The sequence below is a fragment of the Uloborus diversus genome, chromosome 1, assembly GCF_026930045.1.
Source record: "Uloborus diversus isolate 005 chromosome 1, Udiv.v.3.1, whole genome shotgun sequence".
Lineage (NCBI taxonomy): Eukaryota > Metazoa > Arthropoda > Arachnida > Araneae > Uloboridae > Uloborus > Uloborus diversus.
Genome location: NC_072731.1, coordinates 78656494 through 78670307, shown reverse-complemented (window position 1 = coordinate 78670307; position 13814 = coordinate 78656494). Strand labels below are relative to the sequence as shown.

The window sequence follows — 13814 nt, the reverse complement described above, 5'->3', positions numbered from 1 at the left end:
GTTTAATGTTAAATTTATAGCAGTGCTGACTTCTAAAGCGCTTGAAAAATAAAAGGAAAAAAACTTTTTAGAATTTATAAACATTTTCAAACAAAGTACAATGTTTATTCCGATGGAAGGAAGTGTCATGATGGCCGAGCGGTCTAAGGCGCCAGACTCAAGAATCTCCCTTGCTCCGATAAGCGGAGTCTGAGTGTTCTGGTCCACGAACGTGGGCGTGAGTTCGAATCCCACTTCTGACAAGAATAGTTTTAAAAGGTATATGCTCTTGTTTAAAGTTAAATTTATAGCAGTGCTGACTTCTAAAGCGCTTGAAAAATAAAAGGAAAAAAACTTTTTAGAATTTATAAACGTTTTGAAACAAAGTACAGGGTTTTTTTCCTCTCGAAGTAAGTGTCAGGATGGCCGAGCGGTCTAAGGCGCCAGACTCAAGGATATTCCTTGCTCCGATAAGCGGAGTCTGAGTGTTCTGGTCCACGAACGTGGGCGTGGGTTCGAATCCACTTGTGACAAGAGTCTTTTTTAAAGGAATATCTTCTTTTCTTAAAGTTAAATTAAAAGCAGTGCTTCCTTCTAAACGACTTGAAAAATAAAATGAAAAAAACTTTTTAGAATTTATAAACATTTTCAAAAAATTACAGGGTTTATTCCGATGGAAGTAAGTGTCAGGATGGCCGAGCGGTCTAAGGCCCCAGGTTCAAGGATCGCCCTTGCTCCGATAAAAGGAGTCTGAGTGATCTGGTCCATAAATGTGGGCGTGGGTTCGAATCCCACCTCTGACAAGAGTATTTTTTCAGGGTTTTTTTTCTTTTTTAAAATTAATCTCATACCTGTTCTTATTTCTTAAGCGCTTTGAGACTAAAATAAAAAAACCGTTTAAATTTTATATAATATTTCAAAAAGAACATCGTATTCTTTCAATTGCGAGAGCGTGTCAGGATGGCCGAGCGGTCTAAGGCGCCATACTTACGGACCTCCCTTGCTCCGACAAGCGGAGTCTGAGTGTTCTGGCCCACGAACGTGCGCGTGGGTTCCAATCCCACTTCTGACAAGAGTATTTTTAAAAGGTATATGTTCTTGTTTAAAGTTAAATTTATAGCAGTGCATACTTCTAAAGCGCTTGAAAAATAAAATGAAAAAAACTTTTATGAATTTATAAAAGTTTTGAAACAAAGTACAGGGTTTATTCCGATGGAAGTAAGTGTCAGGATGGCCGAGCGGTCTAAGGCCCTAGACTCAAGGAGCTCCCTTGCTCCGATAAAAGGAGTCTCAGTGTTCTGGTCCATAAATGTGGGCGTGGGTTCGAATCCCACCCCTGACAAGAGTATTTTTTCAGATTTTTTTTTCTTTTTTAAAATTAATCTCATACCTGTTCTTATTTCTTAAGCGCTCTGAGACTAAAATAAAAAACCTTTTAAATTTTATATAATATTTCAAACAGAACATCGTATTCTCTCAATTGCGAGAGTGTGTCAGGATGGCCGAGCGGTCTAAGGCGCCATACTTAAGGACCTCCCTTGCTCCGACAAGCGGAGTCTGAGTGTTCTGGCCCACGAACGTGGGCGTGGGTTCAAATCCCACTTCTGACAAGAGTATTTTTAAAAGGTATATGTTCTTGTTTAAAGTTAAATTTATAGCAGTGCATACTTCTAAAGCGCTTGAAAATAAAATGAAAAAAACTTTTATGAATTTATAAAAGTTTTGAAACAAAGTACAGGGTTTTTTCCTCTGGAAGTAAGCGTCAGGATGGCCGAGCGGTCTAAGGCGCCAGACTCAAGAATCTCCCTTGCTCCGATAAGCGGAGTCTGAGTGTTCAGGTCCACGAACGAGGGCGTGGGTTCGAATCCCACTTCTGTCAATAGTATTTTTAAAAGGTATATGATCTTGTTTAAAGTTAAATTTATAGCAGTGCTTACTTCTAAAGCGCTTGAAAAATAAAATGACAAAAACTTTTTAGAATTTATAAACATTTTCAAACAAAGTACAATGTTTATTCCGATGGAAGGAAGTGTCAGGATGGCCGTGCGGTCTAAAGCGTCAGACTCAAGGATCTTACTTGCTCCGATAAGCGGAGTCTGAGTGTTCAGGTCCACGAACGTGGTCGTGAGTTCGAAGCCACTTCTGACAAGAGTATTTTTTAAAGGAATATCTTCTTTTTTCAAAGTTAGATTAAAAGCAGTGCTTCCTCCTAAACAGTTTTAAAAATAAAATGAAAAAAACTTTTTAGAATTTATAAACATTTTCAAACAAAGTACAGGGTTTATTCCGCTGGAAGTAAGAGCCAGGATGGCCGAGCGGTCTAAGGCGCCAGACTCAAGGATCTCCCTTGCTCCGATAAAAGGAGTCTGAGTGTTCTGGTCCATAAATGTGGGCATGGGTTCGAATCCCACTTCTGACAAGAGTTTTTTTTCAGGGTTTTTTTTCTTTTTTAAAATTAATTTCATACCTGTTCTTATTTCTTAAGCGCTCTAAGACGAAAATAAAAAACCTTTTAAATTTTATATAATATTTCAAACAGAACATCGTATTCTCTCAATTGTGAGAGTGTGTCAGGATGGCCGAGCGGTCTAAGGCGCCAGACTTAAGGACCTCCCTTGCTCCGACAAGCGGAGTCTGAGTGTTCTGGTCCACGAACGTGGGCATGGGTTCGAATCCTACTTCTGACAAGAGTATTTTTATAAGATATATGTTCTTGTTTGAAGTTAAATTTATAGCAGTGCTTACTTCTAAAGCGCTTGAAAAATAAAATGAAAAAAACTTTTTAGAATTTATAAACGTTTTAAAACAAAGTACAGGGTTTTTTCCGCTGGAAGTAAGCGTCAGGTTGGCCGAGCGGTCTAAGGCGTCAGACTCAAGGATCTTCCTTGCTCCGATAAGCGGAGTCTGAATGTTCTGGTCCACGAACATGGGCGTGGGTTCGAATCCCACCTCTGACAAGAGTATTTTTTAAAGGAATATCTTCTTTTTTTATGTTAAATTAAAAGCAGTGCTGACTTCTAAAGCGCTTGAAAAATAAAATGACAAAAACTTTTTAGAATTTATAATTATTTTCAAACAAAGTACAGGGTTTATTCCGATGGAAGTAAGTGTCAGGATGGCCGAGCGGTCTAAGGTGCCAGACTTAAGGATCTTCCTTGCTCCGATAAGCGGAGTCTGAGTGTTCTGGTCCACGAACGTGGGCGTGGGTTCGAATCCACTTCTGACAAGAGTATTTTTTAAAGGAATATCTTCTTTTTTTAAAGTTAAATTAAAAGCAGTGCTTCCTTCTAAACAGCTTGAAAAATAAAATGAAAAAAACTTTTTAGAATTTATAAACATTTTCAAACAAAGTACAGGCTTTATTCCGATGGAAGTAAGTGTCATGATGGCCGAGCGGTCTAAGGCGCCGGACTCAAGGATCTCTTTTGCTCCGATAAAAGGAGTCTGAGTGTTCTGGTCCACGAACGTGGGCGTGGGTTCGAATCCCACTTCTGACAAGAGTATTTTTAAAAGGTATATGTTCTTGTTTAAAGTTAAATTTATAGCAGTGCTTACTTCTAAAGCGCTTGAAAAATGAAATGAAAAAAACTTTTTAGAATTTATAAACGTTTTGAAACAAAGTACAGGGTTTTTTCCTCTGAAAGTAAGCGTCAGGATGGCCGAGCGGTCTAAGGCGCCAGACTCAAGAATCTCAATTGCTCCGATAAGCGGAGTCTCAGTGTTCAGGTCCACGAACGAGGGCGTGGATTCGAATCCCACTTCTGTCAAGAGTTTTTTTAAAAGGTATATGTTCTTGTTTAAAGTTAAATTTATAGCAGTGCTTCCTTCTAAACCGCTTGAAAAATAAAATGAAAAAAACTTTTTAGAATTTATAAACATTTTCAAACAAAGTACAGGGTTTATTCCGATGGAAGTAAGTGTCAGGATGGCCGAGCGGTCTAAGGCCCCAGACTCAAGGATCTCCCTTGCTCCGATAAAAGGAGTCTGAGTGTTCTGGTCCATAAATGTGGGCGTGGGTTCGAATCCCACCTCTGACAAGAGTATTTTTTCAGGGTTTTTTTTTCTTTTTTAAAATTAATCTCATACCTGTTCTTATTTCTTAAGCGCTCTGAGACTAAAATAAAAAACCTTTTAAATTTTATATAATATTTCAAACAGAACATCGTATTCTCTCAATTGCGAGAGTGTGTCAGGATGGCCGAGCGGTCTAAGGCGCCGGACTTAAGGACCTCCCTTGCTCCGACAAGCGGAGTCTGAGTGTTCTGGTCCACAAACGTGGGCATGGGTTCGAATCCTACTTCTGACAAGAGTATTTTTAAAAGATATATGATCTTGTTTGAAGTTAAATTTATAGCAGTGCTTACTTCTAAAGCGCTTGAAAAATAAAATAAAAAAACTTTTTAGAATTTATAAACGTTTTGAAACAAAGTACAGGGTTTTTTCCGCTGGAAGTAAGCGTCAGGATGGCCGAGCGTTCTAAGGCGCCAGACTCAAGGATCTTCCTTGCTCCGATAAGCGGAGTCTGAGTGTTCTGGTCCACGAACATGGGCGTGGGTTCGAATCCCACCTCTGACAAGAGTATTTTTTAAAGGAATATCTTCTTCAATACAGCGGTATTAAACATTTATCATCTGAACATAAGGAGCATAAGGCAAAATTTAGATGAACTCTTGATAACAATTGAAAATATGGATATAGATATTTTGTTATTAAGTGAAATATGGATTAAGGAATGTGAAATTGATAATTATAATCTTAAGGGGTATAACAAACTTTATAATACAAGAGAAAGAAATCGATCAGGGGGAGTCATAGCTTACATTAAAGAGAAATACTACTTTTCTGATCAGAGTATTTTAATGAATACTGCTGAGGCATTATACTTGTATAATAAGGAACTTGATTTTTTTATAGTTTTTATTTACAGGTCTATTGAATGTAGTATAAATGATTATATATTAGAACTTGAACAAAAGGTAAAAGGAATTGTATGTAAAAACATTTTGTATATTGGTGACATAAACATTGATACTTTACAGAATAACACGACAACAAATGATTATATTAATACTATGTACACTATGGGTTTCAAGCAATATGTTGATATACCAACTAGGTGTAATGACCTAAGCTCATCCTGTATTGATCATGTCTTTTATAAATGTAATTACAGAATAGATAGAGCCGTAACAGCTGCAGTACATAAAACAACAATAACCGATCATTATGCATTACTAGTAAAAATTGATAACAAAAAATTATTAGAAAAGCATTTGAAACGTAATCGGAGTAGCGAGCAAATAATTAAAACATGCATCGATTATAGAACTTTTGAACAGGATATTGAAGAAATTAATTTCTCTAGCTTAATAGATGAAAACATGGAGATAAATGAGATTTATAACACTTTTATCAGTAAAATTAAGGAATTCATGGAAAAAAACAAGAAGATAAAAAAAGCTAATAAATTAAAAAAACAATGGATTACACAAGAGTTGGTAAATATGATCAATAAAAAAGAAAAATTATATAAAAAAATAAAACAATTTCCTTATAATAAGGAATATAAAAATAATTATAAAGAATACAATAATCAATTAAAAAAGTTGATTAAAAAAGAAAAAGAGGATTTTTTTCATAAAAAATTTGTCCATGCTGGAAAAGATGGAAGAAAACAATGGAATATTATTAAAGATATTACAGGGATTAAGAATAAGAATTCCATCGATGCAGATAATAGCAATGAACTAGTTGAAAAATTTAATGACTTTTTTATAAATTGTTGTGTGGAAATAAACGGCGATAAAGCATCAAACTATGATAATAATATAACACACCAAACAAATTCTATGTATATTTACCCAATGGAAATAAGTAAGGTTAAAAATATTATTGATAATATGCAAAATGACAAAACACCGGGACATGACGGAATTACAAGTAATGCACTTAAGATAATTGCTAATTATCATATAGAAATTGTGACAAAAATCATCAACATTAGTCTACAAAGAGGGGAATTCATAGATGATCTAAAAAAAGCAATAATTACACCGATACACAAATCAGGTGCTAAAGATGACTGTAATAATTTCAGACCTATCTCAGTTCTACCAATATTCTCAAAATTATTGGAAAAATGTTATAGCTCTCAGTTGATGAATTTCTTAGAAAAATATGATTTTTTCCATAACGCACAATACGGATTTAGGCAAAACAGAAATACTGAAAAAGCTGTATTAAAATTAGCAGGTGAAATTTATGCGAACATTAACGAAAACTATGAAACTTCAGCAGTATTCTTGGATTTACGTAAAGCATTTGACAGTGTAAGCATAAAGATTTTGATAAAAAAGTTATACAATGTTGGAATAAGAGGAATACCTTACAAATGGATATTATCCTATCTCACGGACAGAAAACAAGCAACAAAACTAAATAACTGTATAAGCAAATATAAAACAACAAAAACGGGAGTCCCTCAGGGATCAATTTTAGGTCCATTACTTTTTTTAATATATATTAATGACATGTCATGCATTAAATTATACGGTACAATTACTCTATATGCAGATGATACAGCATTAACATATTCTGCAAAGAGCATTAATGATATAAAAAACCAAATGGAACTTGATTTAACTGCTATAAATAAATGGTTAACTGACAATATGTTATCTCTTAATATAAATAAAACAAAATACATAAAGTTTGATTTAAAAAAGAATGGAATTAATAAAATTGATTTAGGCATAAAATATCACGAACCAACATGTGACTGCACAAATAACTGTAATTGCCCTGCCATAGAAAGAGTCGAAAATATAAATTATTTAGGTATAACTTTTAGTGAAAATTTAAAATGGAAATGCCATACTGATAAACTTGTGAAAAAATTAAGAGGTAGAATACATTGGCTCTATCTATTGAGAAATATAGTTGGGAAAAAGTTTCTTAGATGTTTATTTTATGCTTGGATTAACTCAATAATTACGTATGGTATTTGTGCATGGGGAGGCGATTATGAAACAAATCTTACCAATTTAAATAGAACTTATGCAAAAATTTTGAAAATAATTTATGGAGCTAAACAAGAACTTAATAAAAACGATACTATTTTACAAAAGTCAGAGAAAATCTATAATATCAGAGAAATATATGCACAGAGAATATTGTATTTTTTGCATAACAACAATAACTGGTTTGAAATTAATGAAAAACAATATAATACTCGAACTTCAGGTAAACAATATAAAGTTATTAAACCAAATAAAACGATTATTAAAAAACAATTCTTTTACTTGGCACCGCGGCTGTTTAATGAACTAACGGAAGATGTTAGGAATGAGAAGAACTTTAAAAAATATAAACAAGGGGTCAATGAATATATACAAAATAATGACATTCTATCAACAATTAACTTTTAGCTGATAAAATATACTGACTTGCCAACCGGGGGGGATTTTGTATTGTAATTTTTATACTATTGAATGTTTCAATGCGAGTTATTGTGTTTTTTTTTTTCAGGAGTCAAACAGTCCAATAATTGTTCTGTGTAAAATTGGTACTACTTGTGTAAAATTAATTTGTAAATATTTCTGTTAATACATATTTGTGTTTGTACTCCATACTAATTCAATTAAAAAACACTGCGGACAGTGCCTTTGGCGCTCTTTAGTGTTGAATTTAATACTAACTCGTGTTGAACTATAGTTAAGATTTTCTTAATGTTTTGTTATGAAGTTTGTAATTTATGTTTTATAATTTGTAAGTTTTTTTAACTTTACTTTTTTTCATTTTGCTTACTGTTATGTATGTGTATTTTGTTTGTTAATAAATTTTATCTTATCTTATCTATCTATCTTATCTATCTTTTAATGTTAAATTAAAAGCAGTGCTGACTTCTAAAGCGCTTGAAAAATAAAATGACAAAAACTTTTTAGAATTTATAAACATTTTCAAACAAAGTACAGGGTTTATTCCGATGGCAGTAAGTGTCATGATGGCCGAGCGGTCTAAGGCGCCGGACTCAAGTATCTCTTTTGCTCCGATAAAAGGAGTCTGAGTGTTCTGGCCCATAAATGTGGGCGTGGGTTCGAATCCCACTTCTGACAAGAGTATTTTTTCAGGGTTTTTTTTTCTTTTTAAAAATTAATCTCATACCTGTTCTTATTTCTTAAGCGCTCTAAGACTAAAATAAAAAACCTTTTCAATTTTATATAATATTTCAAACAGAACATCGTATTCTTTCAATTGCGAGAGTGTGTCAGGATGGCCGAGCGGTCTAAGGCGCCAGACTTAAGGACCTCCCTTGCTCCAAGGAGTGGAGTCTGAGTGTTCTGGTCCACGAACGTAGGCGTGGGTTCGAATCCCACTTCTGACAAGAGAATTTTTTAAAGGAATATCTTCTTTTTTTAAAGTTAAATTAAAAGCAGTGCTTCCTTCTAAACCGCTTGAAAAATAAAATGAAAAAAACTTTTTAGAATTTATAAACATTTTCAAACAAAGTACAGGGTTTATTCCGATGGAAGTAAGTGTCAGGATGGCCGAGCGGTCTAAGGCGCCAGACTCAAGGATCTTCCTTGCTCCGATAAGCGGAGTCTGAGTGTTCTGGTCCACGAACGTGGGCGTGGGTTCGAATCCCAATTTTGACAAGTGTATTTTTTAAAGAAATATCTTCTTTTTTTAAAGTTAAATTAAAAGCAGTGCTTCCTTCTAAACCGCTTGAAAAATAAAATGAAAAAAACTTTTTAGAATTTATAAACAATTTCAAACAAAGTACAGGGTTTATTCCGATGGAAGTAAGTGTCAGGATGGCCGAGTGGTCTAAGGCCCCAGACTTAAGGATCTCCCTTGCTTCGATAAAAGGAGTCTGAGTGTTCTGGTCCATAAATGTGGGCGTGGGTTCGAATCCCACCTCTGACAAGAGTATTTTTTCAGGGTTTTTTTTCTTTTTTAAAATTAATCTCATACCTGTTCTTATTTCTTAAGCGCTCTGAGACTAAAATAAAAAACCTTTTAAATTTTATATAATATTTCAAACAGAACATCGTATTCTTTCAATTGCGAGAGTGTGTCAGGATGGCCGAGCGGTCTAAGGCGCCGGACTTAAGGACCTCCCTTGCTCCGACAAGCGGAGTCTGAGTGTTCTGGTCCACGAGCGTGGGCGTGGGTTCGAATCCAACTTCTGACAAGAGTATTTTTAAAAGATATATGTTCTTGTTTGAAGTTAAATTTATAGCAGTGCTTACTTCTGAAGCGCTTGAAAAATAAAATGAAAAAATCTTTTTAGAATTTATAAACGTTTTGAAACAAAGTACACGGTTTTTTCCGCTGGAAGTAAGCGTCAGGATGGCCGAGCGTTCTAAGGCGCCAGACTCAAGGATCTTCCTTGCTCCGATAAGCGGAGTCTGAGTGTTCTGGTCCTCGAACATGGGCGTGGGTTCGAATCCCACCTCTGACAAGAGTATTTTTTAAAGGAATATCTTCTTTTTTTAAAGTTAAATTAAAAGCAGTGCTTCCTTCTAAACAGCTTGAAAAATAAAATGAAAAAAACTTTTTAGAATTTATAAACATTTTCAAACAAAGTACAGGGTTTATTCCGATGGAAGTAAGTGTCATGATGGCCGAGCGGTCTAAGGCGCCGGACTCAAGGATCTCTTTTGCTCCGATAAAAGGAGTCTGAGTGTTCTGGTCCATAAATGTGGGCGTGGGTTCGAATCCCACTTCTGACAAGAGTATTTTTTCAGGGTTTTTTTTTCTTTTTAAAAATTAATCTCATACCTGTTCTTATTTCTTAAGCGCTCTAAGACTAAAATAAAAAACCTTTTAAATTTTATATAATATTTCAAACAGAACATCGTATTCTTTCAATTGCGAGAGTGTGTCAGGATGGCCGAGCGGTCTAAGGCGCCAGACTTAAGGACCTCCCTTGCTCCGAGGAGTGAAGTCTGAGTGTTCTGGTCCACGATCGTGGGCGTGGGTTCGGATCCCACTTCTGACAAGAGAATTTTTAAAAGGTATATGTTTAAAGTTAAATTTATAGCAGTGCTTACTTCTAAAGCACTTGAAAAATGAAATGAAAAAAACTTTTTAGAATTTATAAACGTTTTGAAACAAAGTACAGGGTTTTTTCCTCGGAAAGTAAGCGTCGGGATGGCCGAGCGGTCTAAGGCGCCAGACTCGAGAATCTCCCTTGCTCCGATAAGCGGAGTCTCAGTGTTCAGGTCCACGAACGGGGGCGTGGATTCGAATCCCACTTCTGTCAAGAGTATTTTTAAAAGGTATATGTTCTTGTTTAAAGTTAAATTCATAGCAGTGCTTACTTCTAAAGCGCTTGAAAAAAAAAATGACAAAAACTTTTTAGAATTGATAAACATTTTCAAACAAAGTACAGTGTTTATTCTGATGGAAGTAAGTGTCAGGATAGCCGAGCGGCCTAAGGCGCCAGACTCAAGGATCTTACTTGCTCCGATAAGCGGAGTCTGAGTGTTCTGGTCCACGAACGTGGGCGTGGGTTCGAATCCCACTTCTAACAAGAGTATTTTTTAAAGGAATATCTTCTTTTTTTAAAGTTAAATTAAAAGCAGTGCTTCCTTCTAAACCGCTTGAAAAATAAAATGAAAAAAACTTTTTAGAATTTATAAATATTTTCAAACAAAGTACAGGGTTTATTCCGATCGACAGACGTTTCAGGATGGCCGAGCGGTTTAAGGCACCAGTCTCAAGAATCTCCCTTGCTCCGATAAGCGGAGTCTGAGTGTTCTGGACCACGAACGTGGGCGTGGGTTCGAATCCCACTTCTGACAAGAGTATTTTTAAAAGGTATATGTTCTTGTTTAAAGTTAAATTCATAGCAGTGCTTCCTTCTAAACCGTTTGAAAAATAAAATGAAAAACACTTTTTGGAATTTATAAATATTTTCAAACAAAGTACAGGGTTTATTCCGATGGAAAGACGTTTCAGCATGACCGAGCGGTCTATGGCGCCAGTCTCAAGAATCTCCCTTGCTCCGATAAGCGGAGTCTGAGTGTTCTGGTCCACGAATGTGGGCGTGGGATCGAATCCCACTTCTGACAAGAGAATTTTTTAAAGGAATATCTTCTTTTTTTCAAGTTAAATTAAAAGCTGTGCTGACTTCTAAAGCGCTTGAAAAATAAAATGACAAAAACTTTTTAGAATTTATAAACATTTTCAAACAAAGTACAGTGTTTATTCCGATGGAAATATGTGTCAGGATGGCCGAGCGGTCTAAGGCGCCAGACTCAAGGATCTTACTTGCTCCGATAACCGGAATCTGAGTGTTCTGGTCCACGAACGTGGGCGTGGGTTCGAATCCCACTTCTGGCAAGAGTTTTTTTAAAAAGGTATATGTTTTTGTTTAAAGTTAAATTTATAGCAGTGCTGACTTCTAAAGCGCTTGAAAAATAAAATGAAAAAAACTTTTTAGAATTTATAAACATTTTCAAACAAAGTACAGGGTTTATTCCGATGGAAGTAAGTGTCAGGATGGCCGAGCGGTCTAAGGCGCCAGACTCAAGGATCTTCCTTGCTCCGATAAGCGGAGTCTGAGTGTTCTGGTCCACGAACGTGGGCGTGGGTTCGAATCCCAATTTTGACAAGAGTATTTTTTAAAGAAATATCTTCTTTTTTTAAAGTTAAATTAAAAGCAGTGCTTCCTTCTAAACCGCTTGAAAAATAAAATGAAAAAAACTTTTTAGAATTTATAAACAATTTCAAACAAAGTACAGGGTTTATTCCGATGGAAGTAAGTGTCAGGATGGCCGAGTGGTCTAAGGCCCCAGACTCAAGGATCTCCCTTGCTTCGATAAAAGGAGTCTGAGTGTTCTGGTCCATAAATGTGGGCGTGGGTTCGAATCCCACCTCTGACAAGAGTATTTTTTCAGGGTTTTTTTTCTTTTTTAAAAATAATCTCATACCTGTTCTTATTTCTTAAGCGCTATGAGACTAAAATAAAAAACCTTTTAAATTTTATATAATATTTCAAACAGAACATCGTATTCTTTCAATTGCGAGAGTGTGTCAGGATGGCCGAGCGGTCTAAGGCGCCAGACTCAAGAATCTCCCTTGCTCCGATTAGCGGAGTCTGAGTGTTCAGGTCCACGAAAGAGGGCGTGGTTTCGAATCCCACTTCTGTCAAGAGTATTTTTAAAAATTATATTATCTTGTTTAAAGTTAAATTTATATCAGTGCTTACTTCTAAAGCGCTTGAAAAATAAAATGACAAAAACTTTTTAGAATTTATAAACATTTTCAAACAAAGTACAGGGTTTATTCCGATGGAAGTAAGTGTCAGGATGGCCGAGCGGTCTAAGGCGCCGGACTCAAGAATCGCCATTGCTCCGATAAACGGAGTCTGAGTGTTCTGGTCTACGAATGTGGGCGTGGGTTCGAATCACACTTCTGACAAGAGTATTTTTTAAAGGAATATCTTCTTTTTTTAAAGTTAAATTAAAAGCAGTGCTTCCTTCTAAACCGCTTGAAAAATAAAATGAAAAAAAAAACTTTTTATAATTTATAAACATTTTCAAACAAAGTACAGGGTTTATTCCGATGGACGTAAGTGTCAGGATGGCCGAACGGTCTAAGGCGCCAGTCTCAAGAATCTCCCTTGCTCCGATAAACGGAGTCTGTGTGTTCTGGTCCACGAATGTGAGCGTGGGTTCGAATCTCACTTTTGACAAGAGTATTTTTTAAAGAAATATCTTCTTGTTTAAAGTTAAATTTATAGCAGTGCTTCCTTCTAAACCGCTTGAAAAATAAAACGAAAAAAAACTTTTTAGAATTTATAAACATTTTCAAACAAAGTACAGGGTTTATTCCGATGGAAGTAAGTGTCAGGATGGCCGAGCGGTCTAAGGCCCCAGACTCAAGGATCTCCCTTGCTCCGATAAAAGGAGTCTGAGTGTTCTGGTCCATAAATGTGGGCGTGGGTTCGAATCCCACCTCTGACAAGAGTATTTTTTCAGGGTTTTTTTTCTTTTTTAAAATTAATCTCATACCTGTTCTTATTTCTTAAGCGCTCTGAGACTAAAATAAAAAACCTTTTAAATTTTATATAATATTTCAAACAGAACATCGTATTCTCTCAATTGCGAGAGTGTGTCAGGATGGCCGAGCGGTCTAAGGCGCCGGACTTAAGGACCTCCCTTGCTCCGACAAGCGGAGTCTGAGTGTTCTGGTCCACGAACGTGGGCGTGGGTTCGGATCCCACTTCTGACAAGAGTATTTTTTAAAGGAGTATCTTCTTTTTTTAAAGTTAAATTAAAAGCAGTGCTTACTTCTAAACCGCTTGAAAAATAAAATGAAAAAAACTTTTTAAGAATTTATAAACATTTTCAAACAAAGGACAGGGTTTATTCCGATGGAAGTAAGTTTCAGGATGGCCGAGCGGTCTAAGGCGCCAGACTCAAGGATCTTACTTGCTCCGATAACCGGAATCTGAGTGTTCTGGTCCACGAACGTGGGCGTGGGTTCGAATCCCACTTCTGACAAGAGTATTTTTAAAAGGTATATGCTCTTGTTTAACTCCTTAAGACCGAGGCCGGCCGTATACGGCTTTGTAACTTAGATCCGAGTCCGCCCGTACCCGGCCGAGTTCTGCGAATTCAGGGGTGGTGGGTAGAAGAAGACAACCTACTGGGGCGAGACCTCCCCGAAGAAGACCATTTCTTCTAGCCGATAGCTATTTAGCAAGTGATAGCGACAACTGCATGAATGGGGAGCTGCTAATGACTTGATGTCGCTTGGCTTCCTAAAAAAATGAGGAAAGATGAATGCGTTTTACGATTTCGTTTCAATTTCCTCCACTTCTA

General features: G+C 36.1%; 20 non-coding genes across 20 annotated transcripts; all 20 read left to right on the top strand.

The window, feature by feature from the left end:
• The first annotated feature begins 124 nt into the window (after nt 1–124).
• Nucleotides 125–242, top strand: Trnal-caa (transfer RNA leucine (anticodon CAA)). The gene is made up of 2 exons: nt 125–162; nt 197–242. It is a non-coding gene; the product is annotated as a tRNA-Leu (tRNA).
• Nucleotides 243–1471: 1229 nt separating this feature from the next.
• Nucleotides 1472–1589, top strand: Trnal-uaa (transfer RNA leucine (anticodon UAA)). Its single transcript has 2 exons — nt 1472–1509; nt 1544–1589. It is a non-coding gene; the product is annotated as a tRNA-Leu (tRNA).
• Nucleotides 1590–1740: 151 nt separating this feature from the next.
• Trnal-caa (transfer RNA leucine (anticodon CAA)) lies at nt 1741–1858 on the top strand. Its single transcript has 2 exons — nt 1741–1778; nt 1813–1858. It is a non-coding gene; the product is annotated as a tRNA-Leu (tRNA).
• A 422-nt stretch (nt 1859–2280) lies between these two features.
• On the top strand, nt 2281–2398 carry Trnal-caa (transfer RNA leucine (anticodon CAA)). The gene is made up of 2 exons: nt 2281–2318; nt 2353–2398. It is a non-coding gene; the product is annotated as a tRNA-Leu (tRNA).
• Nucleotides 2399–2548: 150 nt separating this feature from the next.
• Nucleotides 2549–2666, top strand: Trnal-uaa (transfer RNA leucine (anticodon UAA)). Its single transcript has 2 exons — nt 2549–2586; nt 2621–2666. It is a non-coding gene; the product is annotated as a tRNA-Leu (tRNA).
• Nucleotides 2667–3358: 692 nt separating this feature from the next.
• Nucleotides 3359–3476, top strand: Trnal-caa (transfer RNA leucine (anticodon CAA)). The gene is made up of 2 exons: nt 3359–3396; nt 3431–3476. It is a non-coding gene; the product is annotated as a tRNA-Leu (tRNA).
• Nucleotides 3477–3898: 422 nt separating this feature from the next.
• On the top strand, nt 3899–4016 carry Trnal-caa (transfer RNA leucine (anticodon CAA)). Its single transcript has 2 exons — nt 3899–3936; nt 3971–4016. It is a non-coding gene; the product is annotated as a tRNA-Leu (tRNA).
• Nucleotides 4017–8244: 4228 nt separating this feature from the next.
• Trnal-uaa (transfer RNA leucine (anticodon UAA)) lies at nt 8245–8362 on the top strand. The gene is made up of 2 exons: nt 8245–8282; nt 8317–8362. It is a non-coding gene; the product is annotated as a tRNA-Leu (tRNA).
• Nucleotides 8363–8515: 153 nt separating this feature from the next.
• Trnal-caa (transfer RNA leucine (anticodon CAA)) lies at nt 8516–8633 on the top strand. The gene is made up of 2 exons: nt 8516–8553; nt 8588–8633. It is a non-coding gene; the product is annotated as a tRNA-Leu (tRNA).
• Nucleotides 8634–8786: 153 nt separating this feature from the next.
• Trnal-uaa (transfer RNA leucine (anticodon UAA)) lies at nt 8787–8904 on the top strand. Its single transcript has 2 exons — nt 8787–8824; nt 8859–8904. It is a non-coding gene; the product is annotated as a tRNA-Leu (tRNA).
• Nucleotides 8905–9864: 960 nt separating this feature from the next.
• Trnal-uaa (transfer RNA leucine (anticodon UAA)) lies at nt 9865–9982 on the top strand. The gene is made up of 2 exons: nt 9865–9902; nt 9937–9982. It is a non-coding gene; the product is annotated as a tRNA-Leu (tRNA).
• Nucleotides 9983–10398: 416 nt separating this feature from the next.
• Trnal-caa (transfer RNA leucine (anticodon CAA)) lies at nt 10399–10516 on the top strand. Its single transcript has 2 exons — nt 10399–10436; nt 10471–10516. It is a non-coding gene; the product is annotated as a tRNA-Leu (tRNA).
• Nucleotides 10517–10669: 153 nt separating this feature from the next.
• On the top strand, nt 10670–10787 carry Trnal-caa (transfer RNA leucine (anticodon CAA)). Its single transcript has 2 exons — nt 10670–10707; nt 10742–10787. It is a non-coding gene; the product is annotated as a tRNA-Leu (tRNA).
• Nucleotides 10788–11210: 423 nt separating this feature from the next.
• Nucleotides 11211–11328, top strand: Trnal-caa (transfer RNA leucine (anticodon CAA)). The gene is made up of 2 exons: nt 11211–11248; nt 11283–11328. It is a non-coding gene; the product is annotated as a tRNA-Leu (tRNA).
• A 153-nt stretch (nt 11329–11481) lies between these two features.
• Nucleotides 11482–11599, top strand: Trnal-caa (transfer RNA leucine (anticodon CAA)). The gene is made up of 2 exons: nt 11482–11519; nt 11554–11599. It is a non-coding gene; the product is annotated as a tRNA-Leu (tRNA).
• Nucleotides 11600–11752: 153 nt separating this feature from the next.
• Trnal-caa (transfer RNA leucine (anticodon CAA)) lies at nt 11753–11870 on the top strand. Its single transcript has 2 exons — nt 11753–11790; nt 11825–11870. It is a non-coding gene; the product is annotated as a tRNA-Leu (tRNA).
• Nucleotides 11871–12290: 420 nt separating this feature from the next.
• On the top strand, nt 12291–12408 carry Trnal-caa (transfer RNA leucine (anticodon CAA)). Its single transcript has 2 exons — nt 12291–12328; nt 12363–12408. It is a non-coding gene; the product is annotated as a tRNA-Leu (tRNA).
• Nucleotides 12409–12835: 427 nt separating this feature from the next.
• Nucleotides 12836–12953, top strand: Trnal-caa (transfer RNA leucine (anticodon CAA)). Its single transcript has 2 exons — nt 12836–12873; nt 12908–12953. It is a non-coding gene; the product is annotated as a tRNA-Leu (tRNA).
• Nucleotides 12954–13103: 150 nt separating this feature from the next.
• On the top strand, nt 13104–13221 carry Trnal-uaa (transfer RNA leucine (anticodon UAA)). The gene is made up of 2 exons: nt 13104–13141; nt 13176–13221. It is a non-coding gene; the product is annotated as a tRNA-Leu (tRNA).
• A 154-nt stretch (nt 13222–13375) lies between these two features.
• On the top strand, nt 13376–13493 carry Trnal-caa (transfer RNA leucine (anticodon CAA)). Its single transcript has 2 exons — nt 13376–13413; nt 13448–13493. It is a non-coding gene; the product is annotated as a tRNA-Leu (tRNA).
• Nucleotides 13494–13814: the final 321 nt, after the last annotated feature.